General features: G+C 41.4%; 1 long non-coding RNA gene across 1 annotated transcript; it reads right to left on the minus strand.

Annotated features, from left to right (window-relative positions):
* Window positions 1–2,113: 2,113 nt before the first annotated feature.
* LOC124091488 (uncharacterized) lies at window positions 2,114–8,223 on the minus strand. Its single transcript, XR_006851363.2, has 4 exons — window positions 6,192–8,223; window positions 5,054–5,531; window positions 3,404–3,528; window positions 2,114–2,380 (listed from the first exon to the last, which is right to left on the minus strand). It is a non-coding gene; the product is annotated as an uncharacterized LOC124091488 (long non-coding RNA).
* Window positions 8,224–17,869: the final 9,646 nt, after the last annotated feature.

The raw sequence follows: 17,869 nt of genomic DNA on the forward strand, positions 1-17,869 counted from the left end.
CCTGGATGTGTAGTTAGGAGACCAGAGTGCACATCAGTTTAAATCAATTAACTAATTTTAACTCCAGTTCCCATTCTACAAAACAGAAATACCAATAAGTACTAGTTGTAATTAATCAAGTAACATGTGCAAAGGATCCAATATTCGGCAGCTGATAGGAATGAGTTGTTGTATCTGAATGTGCTCCTTAAAACTGCTGCCCAACTCTTAAAGAGTCCTGGAGAACCTTTCAGGGTCTCTTCAATCCATATTTAAAATTTTTAGGACACGGACCTGAGGGTGTAGCTCAGGGGTAGAACATTTGCCTAGCATGTACCAGGCCCTGGGTTCACCCCCACCCCCCCAAAAAAAATAAATTAGTAATTCAGGGCAATATTTTGAATTTTCTGAATGGAACCATTAATAGCATATCATCTTTTCTCCACCTATCAAAAGCCTACTCATAATTGAGAACCCAATTCAAGTGGCAACTTTATTGCAAATCTTCCACAAATGTTCTTTAGATCTAATCTGGGGACTTAGGGAAGGCTTCCTGAAGGAAGTGATGCTTGAGTTGAGATATAAAAGCCTGTGGGAAAGGCGGGGAGAGTGTATTTGGGGTAGAAGAGACAGTATACTATAAATTTCATGACATTACATTATACAGAGATATCTACATTACCTTGCAATAGGTAGTTTTGTAATTCAGGCTACTTGGAAGGCTGAGGCAGGAGAATTGCACGTTCAAGGCCAGCCTGTGCAACTTAGGCCCTGTCTCAAAAAAAAAAAAAAAAAAAAGGTTCAGGATATAGCTTAGTGGTAGATTACCCATGGGTTCAACCCCTATTACAAAAACCAAAATCAAAACAAACAAACAACCCCCCCCCAAAAGCAAACAGGAAATGTAGTTTATTAGGAAAACCAGAAGGCCAGTGTGATTAGGGCAGAGAAGAACAAAAACTTGACAAATAGGGCAGTAGCAAATGGTATACTGTCATGCAGTAGGTACAGTACACAAAGATCCTCATGAAGGGGGCCAGCCTGCGTCTGCCTGCTAAACCACATACACATGGAGCTATGTCCACCCAGAAGTGGCACTTTTTCTAATTTGTCCACCTTGCCTGAATTTTCAGAAAGAGACCAAAGGCTAACAGCATCCTTTACAAGGCCACGCGTGTTCCGGCTCCCACTTGTCCTCATCGGGAATCTCATCCCATTCTCTTCTTTATGCTCCAGCCATATAGGCCTTCTGCATCTTCAGGACCTTTGTCCATTTTTACTTGTTATATTGGGATCACTATCATGAACCCAACACAATGTTTGGCATACCACTGAGGCTTGAGGAGTGTGCTGTAGTGTCCAGTCAATGAGGTAAGGCTGATTTGACTTCCTTTAAGTCAAATTGGGTTTGGCAATTGACTTAGGCCTGCCCTGGTCTTCAGCTAGGGAGGCTGGCAAATTGTCCATTTTCAAGTGCTGGGAGCAGTGGCAGAGAGGGGACACTTTCTCTCTCTGGGGCTTCTAGAATCTATAGGGATTGACAAGGTCACAGGACTTTTTCATATAGGCAATATTGATAGTGTTCTAAAATAGAGTTGAAAGCAGAGAGGAATGTGATTATTTCAGATCTTCCTCTACCTCAACATCCAGGAGAGCTTTCTCTGAGGCCGTATCACATTTCCAACAAGAGTTAGCCCATCGAAGGGGAATAATAGAAATCCATTGGCTTAGACAAAGGGAAACGAGGGGAGGGGAATAGGAAAGACTATAGAATTAATCAGTCATAACTTTCCTAACTTTGTATTTTTATACATGGCCAGGGTAAGTCCACATCATGCACAACCAAAAGAGTGGGATCCTAAAGAGAATAAGTTATACTAAAATAAGAAGTTATACTCTCTGTATGTGTATTAATATGCATACATGCATACTGATATATATTCTATGCATTCATATTCATACATACATAGAATATACATATATATATATATATACACACACACACTCTACTGTCATGAAAAACTAAAAAGAACAACAACAGAAAAGCCCATCAGCCTGAATTTTTGCAAAAAAAAAAAATGATAAGTTCCTATTGCAACCACTTGTTTCACAGATATTTATTGAACACCTAAAAAAATAAATAATATAGGAATGATATTGGATTCTATAAAGCCTATGCTTAAGCCCCACATTTAGAAATCTTCCTGGTACCATCTTATGGGGGGAACTGTGACTTTTTAAGGGACTAAATTCTCATTGTCAGCTTCTATAGCAACCTCCACTGTCCAAGGAGAGGGACTCTGAGGTCAGCTTTCCATGGGTCCAAATTTCAGTGTAGTCCACCATTCATGAGCTGTGTAACCTTGGGACAGATACCTTTTCTGATTTTCAATTTTCTCACCTGTAAATAAAAATAACAACACTTACAGATTTGATATGAAGCTTGAGATATAACATATAACATGACGTAGCCCAATCAGTGCCAAGTCAATAAATATTTTCATAAAATATACCTTACTATCTTAGTCACCTTTTTTGCTGCTATGAACAAAAGACCTGGCAAGAACAATGTTAGGAGGAAATGTTTATTTGTGGGCTCACAGTTTCAGAATTCTCACTCTGATCTTGAGGACCCAAGGTGAGGCAGGGCATTATGGTGGAAGAGTGGGACATTACAGGAGAAGGGAGAGGGAGGGGAAGAAAAGGGAAAGAGCCCCCTCACCAAGGACAAAATAAAAACCACAAAGCCATGCTCCAATGACCCATCTCTTCCAGCCACACCCAATTTGCCTACAGTTACCATACCTATCAGAGGATTGATGCACTGATTAGGTTAAGACTCTCATAACCCAATCACTTCACCTCTCAACTTTCTTGCTCTGGTTCACACATGAGCTTTTGGGGGACATCTCACATCTAAACCGTAACACCTACTCTTTTGTTTTATGGGAAAGGAATTTTGAAAAATCAAACATGAGGGCTGGGGTTCAGGCTCAGAGGCAGTGCACTTGCCTGGCATGTGTGAGGCACTGGGTTTGATTCTCAGCACCACATATAAATAAATAAAATAAAGGTCTATCAATGACTAAAAATAACATTTAAAAAGAAAGAAAAATAAAACATGACTAGGAAATAGGCCCATTTTTCAAGAACTGAGAATAGTAATCAGAGGAAATGTCATGGTTATGGAAAATGTTTCCTATCTATTATATCCCTATTCAGGTTTGCTATCTTCTTCAGATAGGAACTATTTTATTTTGGTGTTCCCCAACTAACCCCAGTTCCTAGTATAATGCCTGGGAGTGCTGCAGACACAGGAATTGTCTTATTAAATTCCATACATCCAGGGTTGGGCAGAGTACCTAGAACTCAGCATTCTTATTACATGCATGAACTCATTTCATCCTCACAACAGCCCTCTTACTTGGTGCTATTATTATCCTTGATATTAGATGAAGAGGCTGAGGCACAGAGAATCGCCAAGCTAGTTAAATGGTCAAGTGAGTATCTGAACCCGGCTGTCTGGATCAGGGCCTGCATCCTGAACACCTGTTGAATGAATACAGTTGCAAGAAAACATAAATTATAATCATGTAAAAGAAGGATTCCATCATGTACGTGTACTTAATATGATAGCCACCGTCTCAAAAATTAAATACAATTCTATTTTTTGTAAATTCAATACATAATCCCAGTTTGTCCCACATGTTGGGTTTGAAAAAGGGAAAGGACAAATTAACCCACACTGTGCATTACGGGTTCTTGCTGCTCTGAGCATCTTGTGGTGACTGACCCATTTTGTTGTGCCAGGAACCCCTTTTGTTGTTCCAATAACCACCTCCTAAATTGTGATTTATACCGTTAGGTTCCTCACATGCTATTTTTTTTCTAAACCATGGAGGGCTGGTAAATACCCCTTAGTGGATCCCATCCTACCCACCTACAACTCACACCTGCACTTCCACCCCCAACCCCAACAACAAGGTCATAAGGACACTTGGTGCCCTCTTCTGGGGGGTGGGCATAGTAGCATACTTTGGGAGGACCAGGGAGCCATTTTCAGGAAATAATCATGTCAAATCCTATCAATTCTGGTAATAAGAATGGGGTTGGGTTGGGGGGTCTTTTCTGAAAATAAGAAAGTGGACCTATTTATCCAAGAGAGTTTCCTGAAGGCTTGATGTGTAAAGAGATGGAATAAAGTTTCTGGTGAACTTTAGAAGGGGGCTGAGCAGATATTTCTTTCACGCAGTTACATTTTACGTAAAATTTAGAATTGCAGGTTATTAATGACAAGAATTTGCCCTTTGTTATGGTTCAATCCTGAAATGTCCTCTAAAAGCTCATGTGTTGAAGGCTTGGTCACCAGTGCAGCAATGTGCAGAGGTGGAGCTCTTGGAAGTGCTTGGATCATGAGAGCTCTGATCCTATCAGTGGATTAATCTATTGATAGCTGAATGGTCTACTGTGAGGGGGTAGAATCTGCATGCAGGTGGGCATAGTTGGAAAAGGAGGTCACGGGGGACATGCCCCTGGGAAGTATAGCTTGTCTCTTTCCCCTTCCTCCCTCTGTCTTTCCTGAAGAGCCTTCCTCTGCCATTCCCTCCTGCCTAGATGTTCCATATCACCTTAGGCCCACAGCAATGGAATTGGCTGAAATGTCTGAAACTCTGAGTCAAAATAAATCTCTTCTTTAAGTTGTTTTTGTCAGGTGTTTTGGTTACAGTGATGAAAGCTAACACCACTCATTGAAGATTATCTAGATGCAGACACATTATATACATTACTTCATTTGGATATCATCATAATCCTGGAAAGTAAGGAATATACCCAATTTCCAGTTAAGAAAATGGAGATATAAAAAGTTTAAGCAACAGTCTCAAAATGGTAGAACCAGGAATTAAAACCCAAATCAACAGTCCCAAAATGGTAATGAGGCTGGGGCCAAAGAACAGTCAGTGTAGATTGGGTCAGGAAGATGATTGGGTCAGGAAGATGGGGGCTGATTCAAAGGAAATAAAGTGCTAATATTTCCAGAACACTTCCCCCTCCTCCAATCTGTAGCCAAAGTTACCTGTCTCCAGGGAATTGTTCCTCCCAGCAAGGGGTTGTTAATGAGTAGTCCCTGGGTGGTCCCTTCCTGCCTGTACCCCTTGGTGGCTTCCTTTGAACCTTGGATCACTCCACCTTTGAGGTCCTATGGCAGGATGCAGAGGAGGATGAGAATAAAGGAAATCTAAAATCTATAAAAGAGCCAGGATACCTCCATTCCCTTAGGCACCAACTTGGACCTCCTCCTCTGCAGAGGATGTTCTATCCTTTAAATAAAACTTTTTTACTCTTGGCTCAGCATTTCTCAGGTGTTCAATCTTCCACACCAGGAAATGGGATCCAGATGTGATTTTCAACACCGGTATCATCCCCGATCTCATTAGAACCAGGAATTGGGGCTGGGGATGTGGCTCAAGTGGTAGCTCGCTCGCCTGGCATGCGTGCGCCCCGGTTCGACCCTCAGCACCACATACAAACAAAGATGTTGTGTCCGCCGAAAACTAAAAAAATAAATAAATAAATATTAAAAAAAAGAACCAGGAATTAAAAACCTAATCCTGTTCTTTCCTGTGTAATATGTTTTATCTTTGTACTTGCTTTGATCCTGTATTAGATTCCTGCTACTTAAAAGACATGGCTACTTAAAGGGAAATATTGCTGACAGATGCAGCCCCAATTCAAAACCACTGACATGGACAAAAACCATGCTCCAAACCCTACAGACCCAGACTGACCCCTCATTAGTTGTTCTGACAACCTATTATTTTATCATTTATGTTGAATAGGAAGATAGGATGCTTAAGTGTGTAAAAGGCAGAGGTCAAATGACAAAGAAATGTCATGTTATGCTCGAATTCAGGACCCCCAAATGAAGCCAGATTTAAAGTTAGGTAGTCAGTATAATTAGGTAAATCGGGTCTAATACCGAGTGAAATCTAAAATGGAGGCCGTGCTGAGAATGATTCCAGGAAACTCAGGACAACTCATGGAATGTTAATGAAGTCCTGAAAAGGCCCTAGGCCAAAGTCCATCCCAAAGAAGTGTTAATGAAGTCCTTCCTGCTCAGACTACTTCTTTGGCCCACCTGTGTCCCACCCCTCAGGCCTTCCCACCTACATTCCATCACTGAAAGAAACTATAAAATGGAGAGACAACCGCACCTCCACGGATTCCACCTCTTGGGTCCCCTTCTTCCTCCAGGAGAAGTCTTTTCTGCTGTCCTTTAATAAACTTCTAATTTCTACTCTGACCTTGCCTCGGCGTGCTTCTTTGGTGTTATTCTTCAACATTGGGGAAGCAAGGACTCGTCACCGGTCAACAGCGGTAACACAAAGACCACCAGAGACCCGAGATCGATGTAAGCAGCAAAGAGGTGTTTATTGCGAGCTAGCTCGGTCCTCCGCGCGCACACACAGCAACTGGTGACGCTGAGAGGCCCCGAGCCCAGGGTTTGCAGCAGTTTTATACATTCTTTGGAGAGGGCAGGGACTTCACATACATCATAGCATCCCTTAGCAAATCATCACACACCACGGGAAAATCAAATAACAACTCTAAAACAAGAATAGCACATTCACTGGCGGGAACAAGTTGGGTAGGGGTGATTGGTCAGTACAAAAGGGGTATTCGTTTGAACTGATTGGTTTGAGCCAAGAGGGGTGTACGTGCTGAACTACATGGTTTCCCAACTTGTTATCAACCACCATAAACCACTGGCATCCCAGGTATTTCCCTGTCTCATGCTGATTGGTGGCTGCTAGGGGGCTGCTATGGATCCCCACCTAGCCTGACTGAGTCAGGGACACCTGGCACAGCAGATCTCTCCTGTTATTTGTAGATAAACAACTCAGCAGGGTGGGAATGTGCTTAGGAGTGCTCTGTGGGTCTTTCCAAGGACTAAGGTCATGTCCCTTCCTTGGACAGGCTTTGCTCTGAGATAGAGGCTGGTTTTTCAGTCAGAAGTCAGAGAAGGGGTTCAGAGAGAAAGGAGGAATGGTGTGGATACAGAGGACAGAAGAGCTTCTTGGCTGCCCCTCCACAGCTCATAAGGCTGGAACTGTCGCATCAGGCTGAGACTTCGCTTTGTGGGGTGTGCAGCTTGGATCAAATGTAATCAAAACTAACCTACATCTAGTAGCTACATTATGCCAGGTCCTCTTTTGAGTGCTTTATATGAATTAACTCAGTTAATCCCCATAAAAATCTCATTTTACCTGTTAGAAAATTGAAGCACAGTTAGGCTATGATTTCTACTTTACTGATGAAGAAACTGGGGCACAATAAAGTGAGTGAATTGCCAAGGTCAAGCTAACAAATGGTGGAGCTGGAATTTAAACTTAGGATTTTAGCTCCAGAGTTATATTGTCACACATCATGATATATTTTCTCTCCTAATATATTATCAGTATTTTTTCAGGAAACATTTACTTTAGGTATATATGTGTGTGCACGTGCTTCTGTTTGTTCTGAGATGCAATGGAAAATTTATTCATTTTGGTGAGTCACTGACAAAAATATCTAAAAACTGTTACTCTACAAATAGCTTTACTGAATTGAACACTTTCAACCTTACCAGAGACAATGCAAAAATTGTTCTTTAACACAATGGTTCCAAATTACATTCCTGCCAGCAGTATAAGATAATTACATATGTTCTTTCTCACTTTAATACAATCAGACTTTTATTGTACTGCCAATCTAGTAGATGTGCAATCATATCGTATGATTTTCAATTGCATTTTTTCTGATTTTTATTATATATTTATACAATTTTTGCTATTCAGGGTTTGCCCACTGTAAATCATCTGATCTTATTCCTTACTTGTGTGTATGTGTGTGTGTGTGTGTATATATATATAATTTTATATAATAATAATGTGTACAGTACAATCTTCACAACAACTCTCTGAAGAAGCCAGCTATATAGGTGAAGAAGGCTGGGAGAAACCTTGCTGAAAGTCACCCACTAATGGTTTGTTGAGCTAGTGTTTGAGTCCAGAACTAGAGGCACCCTAAACCCATTGCTATTCTTTTACAGTATACGTAGGGCCTAAGATCAATTTAGAAAAAAGAGAAAGGAAAAAATAGTTTCAAACATGTAACCATAAGTCATGTGTCTAATTAGGCTTTATACAATTAGCATAGAGTATTTCCTTATGTCCTCACAACCATCTGTGAGGTAAAATGCATTATCTCCATTTTATAGGTGAGGAGACTCACTCCCCAAAGAAGCCAAGAGAATTGCCTTGGAAAGGTTAAATTTCTGCCAATTAGAGGCAGGCTCACAGCCAAGCTCAGATCCATCAAATTACAGACTATGCTGCAGGATCCAAGATGGCGGGCCAGAGGGGGCAGCATTCTGTGACTTGGGACTCAAGAAGTGAGAATACTGCTTCTCTGCAAGGGATATTCCTGCTCCTGCAGTCACCGTGCCTGTCCAGGGCCCCAGGCCTCAGCTCAGAGTAGGTCTCCCAACCTCTCGCCCACACAGGACTACCTGGTGCCCCAGCGGGACCATTGGTGGCAGCACCCCCCTCAGAACTTTCAGCCACCACCCGAGCAGAAATCTAGGATGCTGCTCCCACACAGGACACCCAGCAGCTTCTCACATGCAGGAACTCCAGCTGCCACTCCCTTGTGGACCCTTATCTACCAACGTGGGGCTCCCTGGTTCACCGCCATCTTGGTACTCTACAGCAGCGCAGATAGGCCCCTTATGCACAGTCACCTGCCTGCACCTGAGAATGTCACACAGGCTCTGAAGTCAGCCAGCAGCCACACACTGCACACCACAGAGCTCCTCTCTGAACTTTTCCAACACCATCACCGGGCTCCCCTGCCCAACCTGACACCCCACCTCTGAAAGCAGGAGCCTCCATCTTGGGCCACCTTCAACACCATCTTCAGTGGGGGCAGCTCCAAGTTTGAAACTCCAGCTGGCCAGGTACCCAGTTTCTAACTCCCCCGTCTCCCCAGCAGCCACTAGCCCAGCACAGTAACACCCTGGTTAGCCCAGCACAGTGACACCCTGGTTACCTTCACCATCCTAAGGGTGGAGATACAGCTAACAACAGATGACCCCACCTATTGGATGAGAAGGGAAGCAGAAAAGTTACTGATCTTCAACCAAATCAATCCCTGTCTCTGCCCTAAGAGTTTTTTTTTTTCTTCTCCCTCTATTCTCCCACCCTCACTTCCCCAACATATTGAAACCAAGTACTTTGCATGAATTAAGATTGTAAGGACTGGGACATTGGAATAGTATATTACAGTTGTGTTGTATGTTCTTTTTTGTTTGTTTTTTTCTCTCTTTTTTTCCACCAATTTCTACTAATTTAGCCTTTTTATTTTTCTTAATATATATGTGTGTTTGCTTTCAGTACTCTATTGTCTTCCCACTTACTTCTCTACCCAAAGTTACTTCCTCTCTCTTCTCCTGCTACTAATCTTCCTCTTTAGATTTCTCTTTCAGTCTTCCTAACATATAATAACTCTATATCTTCACCTCCTATTTGCTCAACATATCATCCTACTCCACACCCCCTGGTTCTTTGTCCACCATCAGAAATTGTAAACACTTTTACAAACCTACTGAGTATATTATGGATAATAATTGAATTCACCATTTCTGTACATTGTGACCAAACTGTAAAAGTCTTAATAGCAAACGTTTGTTTTGGGGTGGTATATTGTTTATATTGTAATCTGTTAACATTGTCCTTCACCTCAAAGGAGAGGTATTGAAACCCTTCAGGGGCACTATAAGCCTATAGGGTAAAAACGGTAACACCACAGATCCACAGTGCTAGCAGGGAAGACACACAGCAATATGAAAAGACAAAGGAAGACAGTGCCCAAACAAATCAAAATACCACATTATTAGAGTCCATGGCCAGCACAGAAGAAATGACAGAGAAGGAGTTAAGGATGTACATAATAAAATGTTCTGTGAATTAAAGGATGATATAAGAGAGCAAATACAGGCAACAAAGGATCATTTTGACAAAGAGATACATAAATAAATACAGGAAGCAAAATAGAGAGATAGAGGTTCTAAAAAAAAAAGAAATCCTTGAAATGAAAGAAACAATAAACCAAATTAAAAGCTCAGTTGAAAGCATCATCAACAGATTAGAGCCCTTGGAAGATAAGACCTCAGACAATGAAGACAAAATATTTAATCTTGAAAAGAACATAGACCACACAGTGTAAATGGTAAGAAACCATGAGCAGAACTTTCAAGAAATATGGGATAGCATAAAAAGACCAAATTTAAGAGTTATTGGGATAGAGGAAGGCATAGAGTCCCAAACCAAAGGAATGAGCAATCTATTCAATGAAATAATATTAGAAAATTTTCCAAACATGAAGAATGAATTGGAAAATCAAATTCAAGAGGCTTACAGGACAACAAATGTACAAAATTACAACAGATCCACACCACATCACATTATAATGAAAATGCTTAATATACAGAATAAGGAGAGAATATTAAAAGCCACATGAGAAAGGAATCAGATTACATATAGAGGGAAACCAATTAGATTATGTGCAGATTTTTCAACCCAGACCCTGAAATCTAGAAGATCCTGCAACAACATATATCAAGCTCTGAAAGAAAATGGATGCCAACCAAGAATTTTATATCCAGAGAAATTAAGCTTTAGATTTAATGATGAAATAAAAACCTTCCATGATAAACAAAAGTTAAAAGATTTACAACTTGAAAGCCTGCACTACAGAACATCCTTGGCAAAAATACCCTGTGAAGAGGAATTGAAAAACAATAATGAAAATCAGCAAAAGGAGGTATTACACTAAAGGAAAAGCTAATCAAAGGAGAAACCAAGTCAAGTTAAACACCAAAAATGGCTGGGAATACAAATCATGTCTCAATAATAACCCTGAATGTTAATGGCCTAAACTCACCAATCAAAAGACATAGACTGGCAGATTGGATTTTTAAAAAAGACCCAACAATATGCTGCCTCCAAGAGACTCCTCTCATAGGGAAATACATCCACACACTGAAGGTGAAAGGTTGGGAAAAATCATACCACTCACATGGACTGTGGAAGCAAACAGGGGTTTCCATCCTTATATCAAATAAAGTTGACTTCAAACCAAAGTTAATCAAAAGGGATAAAGAAGGATATTTCATACTGCTTACAGGAATCATTCATCAACAAGACATAACAATAATAAATTTATATTCACCAAACAATGGAGGGTCTACGTTCATCAAACAAACTCTTCTCAAGTTCAAGAGTCAAATAGACGACAACACAATAATTCTGGGTGACTTTAACACACCTCTTTCACCACTGGATAGATCTTCCAAACAAAATCTAAAAAAAGAAACTATAGAGCTCAATAGTACAATCAATAACTTAGACTTAATTGACATATATAAAGTATTTCATTCTTCAATGAATGAATACACTTTCTTCTCAGCACCTCATGGATCCTTCTCTAAAATACATCATATATTATGCCACAAAGCAATTATTAGTAAATATAAAAAGTAGAGATACTACCCTGCACTCCACCAGGTGATATGGAATGAAATTAGAAATCAATGATAAAATAAAAAATAAAAGCTCTTCCAACACCTGGAGACTAAATAATACGCTAGTGAATTAACAATGGGTTGCAAAAGACATCAAGGAGGTGATTAAAAAATTCTTAGAGGTGAATGAGAACACAGATACAATGTATCAAAGTCTCTGGGACACTATGAAAGCAGTACTAAGAGGAAAGTTCATTGCATGGAGTTTATTCCTTAAAAGAAGAAAAGGTCAACAAATAAATGAGTTAATGTCACATCTCAAAGCCCTAGGAAAAAAAAGAACAAATCAGAAACAAAACCAGTAGAAGGCAGGAAATTATTACAATCAGAGCTGAAATCAATGAAACTGAAACAAAAGAAACATTTTTTTTAAAATTGACAAAACAAAAAGTTGGTTCTTTGAAAAAAATAAATAAAATTGACAAACCTTTAGCCACACTAATGAAGAGAAGGAGAGAGAAAACTCAAATTACTAACATATGTCATGAAAAAGGAAATATCACAACGGACATTACAAAACTACAGAAGATAATTAGTAATTAATTTGAAAACTTGTACTCCGATAAAATAGAAAATATCAAAGGCATTGACAAATTTCTAGAGTCATATGATTTGCCCAAATTGAATCACAATGATATACATAATTTAAACAGATCAATTTCAAGAAAAGAAATAGAAGACACCATCAGATCCCACCAAGAAAAGCCCAGGACTGGATGAGTTCTACAAGACTGTTAAAGAATAACTAATACCAATACTCTTAAATTTATTTCAGGAAAAAGAAAAAGAAGGAGCACTTCTAAATTCATCCTATGAGGCCAATATCACCCTGATTCCAAAACCATCGAATAAAGAAAACTTCAGACCAATATCTCTAACGAACATAGATGCAAAAATTCTCAATAAAATTCTGGCAAGTCGAGTACAAAAATGTATCAAAATGATCATGCACCACAATTAAGTGGGGTTCATCCCAGGGATGCAAGGTTGGTTCAACATACAGAAATCAATAAATGTAATTCATCACATCAATGGGCTTAAAGATAAGAACCATATGATCATCTCAATAGATGCAGAAAGAGCTTTCGACAAAATACAGCACCTCTTCATGTTCAGAACACTAGAAAAACTAGGGATAACAGGAACATATCTCAACATTGTAAAAGCTATCTATGCTAATTCCCAGGCCAACATCATTCTAAATGGAGAATAATTTAGAGTATTCCCTCTAAAAACAGGAACAAGACAGGGATGCCAGAACTGCCATCTTGCAATAATACACCAAAATGACAAATGCATAGGGAAAGAGGAGAGGCACCTAATGGATGTGTATTCTCTAGACCTTTAGAAAATACAGAATTGCCAGGTGTGGTGGTGCATGCCTGTAATGCCAGCTGCTCAGGAGGCTGAGGCAGGATGATCACAAGTTCAAAGCCATCCTTAGTAACAGCGAGGTGCTAAGGAACTCAGTGAGACCCTGACTCTAAATAAAATACAAACTAGGGTGGGGATGTGGCTCAGTAGTCCAGAGCCCCTGAGTTCAATCCCTGGTACCAACCCCACACCAATGCAGACTTGTTCATTTAGCCACAAACATGTGACTCTAAAATAAAGGTGATACAAAACATCAATAGAATTGGTGCTGTTTAAAAAGGGATGCCCCACAAATGTTACCAAGGCAGAACTGGAGGTCTATAATGTTACCCAGAATGCTGTTGGCATTGCTACGAACAAACAAGGGCAAGATTTTTGCCAGAGAATTAATGTATGTATTGAGCACACCTAAAAGCCAAGATACCTTCCTGAAAGGCATCAAGGAAAATGGTGAGGAAAACGAGGAAGACAAAAAGTACCTAAGTTTAACTGAAATGCCAGCATGCTCCACTAGAGCAGCACACTTTGGGAGAAATAATGGAAAGAGACTGAACTTCTGGAACCTATTCCCTATGAAGCATGGCATAATAGGTGTAAAAAAATAAGACCTCTGGTCTGTAAAAACAAAACAAAACCTCCATGCCTGGTGGCACATGCCTGTAATCCCAGTGGCTCAGTAGGCTGAGGTAGGAGGATCTTAACTTTAGATCCAGCCTCAGTAACTTAGTGAGGCCCTGTCTCAAAATAAAATATCAAAAAGGGCTGGGGATGTGGCTCAGTGGTTAAGTGCCCCGGGTTCATTCCCAGTACCAGAACAACAACAAATGACCACCCGACTTCCACCATCACAAAAAATACAAAAATCTCTAAACCAAAGTCTATGCTGTTCCATAATCATGTTGCCTGTCCATAGATATTCTTGTTAGGAGGTAAAGGCCTCCAACAAATCAGGCCAGACTCATCATCTCTTAAAACTCAGTCTTGATCTCCCATTCTACCTTCTCTCCAAAGCACCAACAAACTTGGGCAATGTCAAGTCTACACTTACCATCTATCTGCAGAATTTGGCCTGGGGCAGCCTTAACCACAGGCCCAGCCATGGAGGATCCTATTAAAGTGGTTAGAGTAGAAGAACTCCCACAGATTCATCTTTCACTCCCTCAGGTTTCTATGAAGAAGCCCATTCAACACTTCTCATGGTAAACCAGAAAATTCAAAGTTGGAGTTCTCAAATCACCTGCAAATTTGGAAAACAATCCAAAATTACTGGTAACACCTTGGACAGATTATGTCAGGATGGCAGGGATGATACCAAGCATCCAGAATAGTTGAAGCTCCCCTGGTGATTCCAGTTTACAGTCAGGATTGAGAACCCTGGGAAGTCATCTTCTTTAAGCCCCAGCAGCCATACTCACAGTGATTTCCACATCAGAGTAGCCCTAGAAAATCCTCCGAAAAACTCACTCAACCTACTCCCGCTAGAGTGTCCACATTTGAGTCTGGACCCAGGAGTCTGCATTCTTAACAGTCATCTCAGATATTTTCTCTTTGAGTCAGCAGAGGGCACATTTGGGAAATGCTGCCTTTAGAGGCATGGGAGTGGGGTGGAAGCAGGAGGACTCTGGCCCTTTAAGGTCTGATTGAGGGATGGCCTTTATGACAGCTGTGAGGCAGAGCAGGTCCCTTCTCCTTTCTTCCTCCTTCTGGATGGGTGAGGGAGGCGGTCCTGCTCCTTGAATTTGGTCTCTTAAAAAGAGAGTGGGATGGGCCTGCTGCCTTGCCCCACCTCCTCTTTCTGCTCATTTTGATGCTGAGAGGTCAAGTTAGGAGAGAGGTCAAGTTAGGTCAAGTTTGGCCTAGGAGGTCATCTTGGGAAGCAATATAGGGCCTGCCTTTCTTTCATTCCTTGTCCCATCCTTGGTCCTGGAGCCTGGATGTGGTTCCTTGAGTGACACAAAGGGATCAGAGTGACACCATTTGGGCTTGGTCTGGAACTCATGGCTGAACACCAAGCCTTTCAAGATGGTCCTCCCCAGCTCTCTTAGAATAATTCTTTGGGGACTGGTGCTTTCAATGGAGCATGGGGTCCACATGGAAAAGGGAGACCATCCCTCTGTCACCCCCCTGCCCACGGAAACCCCTACCTTGCCATGTTTCAGGAGCTGATAGAAGACGCAGCAGGCAAGCAGCAGAGGGAGCCACAGCTCCAAGGGCATCGGCTACAGTACATGCTGGAGTTGGACCAGTGTTCAGCTGACCCCCATGGACATCCTAGGAAGATCGCACCATCGGAGCCACCATGGTGAGGCTGGTGAGGCCTAGAAGAGGTGAATCCTCATGTCCCTATTCCACCCTAGAGTTGGGAGAAGGGCAGAAGACTGTAGAGAACAAGGAATCTGTGGGTTTACTGTCAGGCCTCATTGCCTGGTGCAGGTAGGCACGACTTCATTTTGTTTGTTTTTGTTTTTGTTGCTGGAGTTTGAACCCCAGGGTGCTTTACAACCAAATCAGTCTCCAGCCCTTTTTGGGTGGTGGAGGCTACCAGGGACTGAACTCTGAGCCACATCCCCAGCCCTATTTTGTATTTATTTTAGAGACAGGGTCTCACTGAGTTGCTTAGCAACTTGCCATTGCTGGCTTTGAACTTTCAATCCTCCTGCCTCAGCCTCCCTAACTGCTGGGTTTACAGGCATGTACCACAATGCCTAGCCCCAGTCCTTTTTATTGATTTTTTAAATTAATTAATTAATTATTTTTTTGGTGCTGGAGATTGATCCTAGGGGTGTTTAACCACAGCCCTTTTTCATACTTTATTTAGAGACAGGGTCTCACTGAGTTGCTTAGGGCCTTGAAGTTGCTGGAACTGGCTTTGAACTTGCAGTCCTCCAGCCCCAGGCTCTGGAGCTGCTGCAATGACAGGCATGCACTACCACACCTGGCTGATTTTTAACATTTTGAGAAAGGGATTCACTAATTTGCTGAGGATCTTGCTAAGTAGCTGGGGCGGGCCTCAAACTTGTGATCCTCCTGCCTCTGCCTCTTGAGTCACTGGGATTCCAGATATGTACCACCCGCCCTGGTTTTGAAAGGATGGCAAGCTCAGGAAAGCTGGCTCCAAGCCTATTTTCCTTTAGGGCCCCAGCTTAAGAACAGATTAGCTTGGGGCCTTCTGAAAAATCTTTTCCATTCCCCACAACAACTGAGTAATGTGTTAGCCACTTTCCTTCATAATAATCTTATTGCTTGTTGTCTCTGAAGACTGTAATTGAGCTGCATTTTTGTGGAGGGCTGTTTATGTGGTGGCTTGCTCTTAGAGGCAAATAGTACAGGATGCTGTGTTGGGGAGACTTAAAAGCCCTCAGAAAGGATGAGAAAAGCTAACACCTGAGGATATGCGAGCATCTGTGACAGTATTTAATTAATGACAGCCAGTACCACTTGTAGTTGTGGGGCAATTGACCATTTTAGAGAGAAGAGAACTATGGCATGAAGAGAGAAAGCAACTGGCAAATGTCACACGGTGAGTGGCAGAGACGAAATTTGAGCTCAAGTCTGATCCTAAAATCTGTCTATAACTTTTTAAATCTTTAAATGCAGTATCCCAACCTGCCAGGAAGTTCTCCTATTTGGGCCATGGTGCTACTTTGAGATTTTGGCACCAAATATGCTTTATGATTTTCTTTGTTCCCATCATGCTCAATTCTGCTTTGAACATCTGCATTAGACACTCTTCCAGGACAGCAGCAGGTGTGCAGGGTTCTCCAGGGAATGTAGGCAGCCATCAACTTCAAGGAATTCTTGAGAACCCGATGAGATTAATCTGGGGTTTTTCACTAGTCTCCAGTGACGACGGACAGAATTCCCACTCTCTTTCCAAGCAAAACAAGCAATTCTCTCCTAGCTATCTCTTACCATGGGCTTTTTGTGTGTCAGGCATTGCAGAAGATGCTGTACAAAACTATCGCCCTTAATCCTTGCCATTACCAGATAAGGTTGGTACTTATTAACATAAACATTTTGTAGATGAAGAAACTGAGGCTCAGTAAGTTCACCAATGTCACACAGCTAGTAATTGTTAGAGTCAGGGGTCAAACCTAGGCTCTCAGGCCCCAGAGCCTGTGCTTTTAATCACCATGCTGTGCTGAATTCCCAACAGATTTTAACTGAGCACTAGGCATTATATCTGGATTGAGTATATGCAGGCAAATAATTACTTCCCTGATTTCTAGGAGGTTCTGGTATAATAGAATGGATAGATAAAAAATCACATAATGTTACAAGTGCTTAGAAGAGGATAAGCAATTGAGATCCCAGGACTCTAGAGAAGAAATGGCTCAGGGCTGGGGATATAGTGCAGTTGGTAGAGTACTTGCCTTACATGCACAACACCCTGGGTTCAATCCCCAGCTACACACACACACACACACACACACACACACACAAATGGCTCACTGTTTGGAGCAGGGAAAGGGAAGCAGAGAGAATGTTGGAAGGCCTCATTGAGAAGGTAATATTTAAGCTGGAACTTGGGAAAGGAGAAGATTACATTGACAGAGAAGTTCATCCTGATTTAGGAAAAAGAAAATAACTTGGTGTGGGAGGAAATTCATTCAACAAAATTTTTTAATATTTAATTTTTTAGTTTAGTCGGACACAATAACTTTATTTCACTTAATTATTTTTATGTGGTGCTGAGGATTGAACCCAGGGTCCCGCACTTGCGGGAGGTGAGTGCTCTACCACTGAGCCACAACCCCAGCCCCATTCAACAAATATTTATTCAACACCTACTGAGGGTTTAGCATGCAAATGTGATTAAGACAGGCAAAGCTACTGGCTTGGAGCATGTGTTCTGGTGGGGAGATAAACATGCAAACAGTTAAGTTGCAAATTGTG

Source organism: Marmota monax, unplaced genomic scaffold, assembly GCF_021218885.2.
Source record: "Marmota monax isolate L192 unplaced genomic scaffold, Marmota_monax_Labrador192_F-V1.1 WCK01_AAM20220418_F8-fsc00170, whole genome shotgun sequence".
In the NCBI taxonomy this organism is placed as follows: Eukaryota; Metazoa; Chordata; class Mammalia; order Rodentia; family Sciuridae; genus Marmota; species Marmota monax.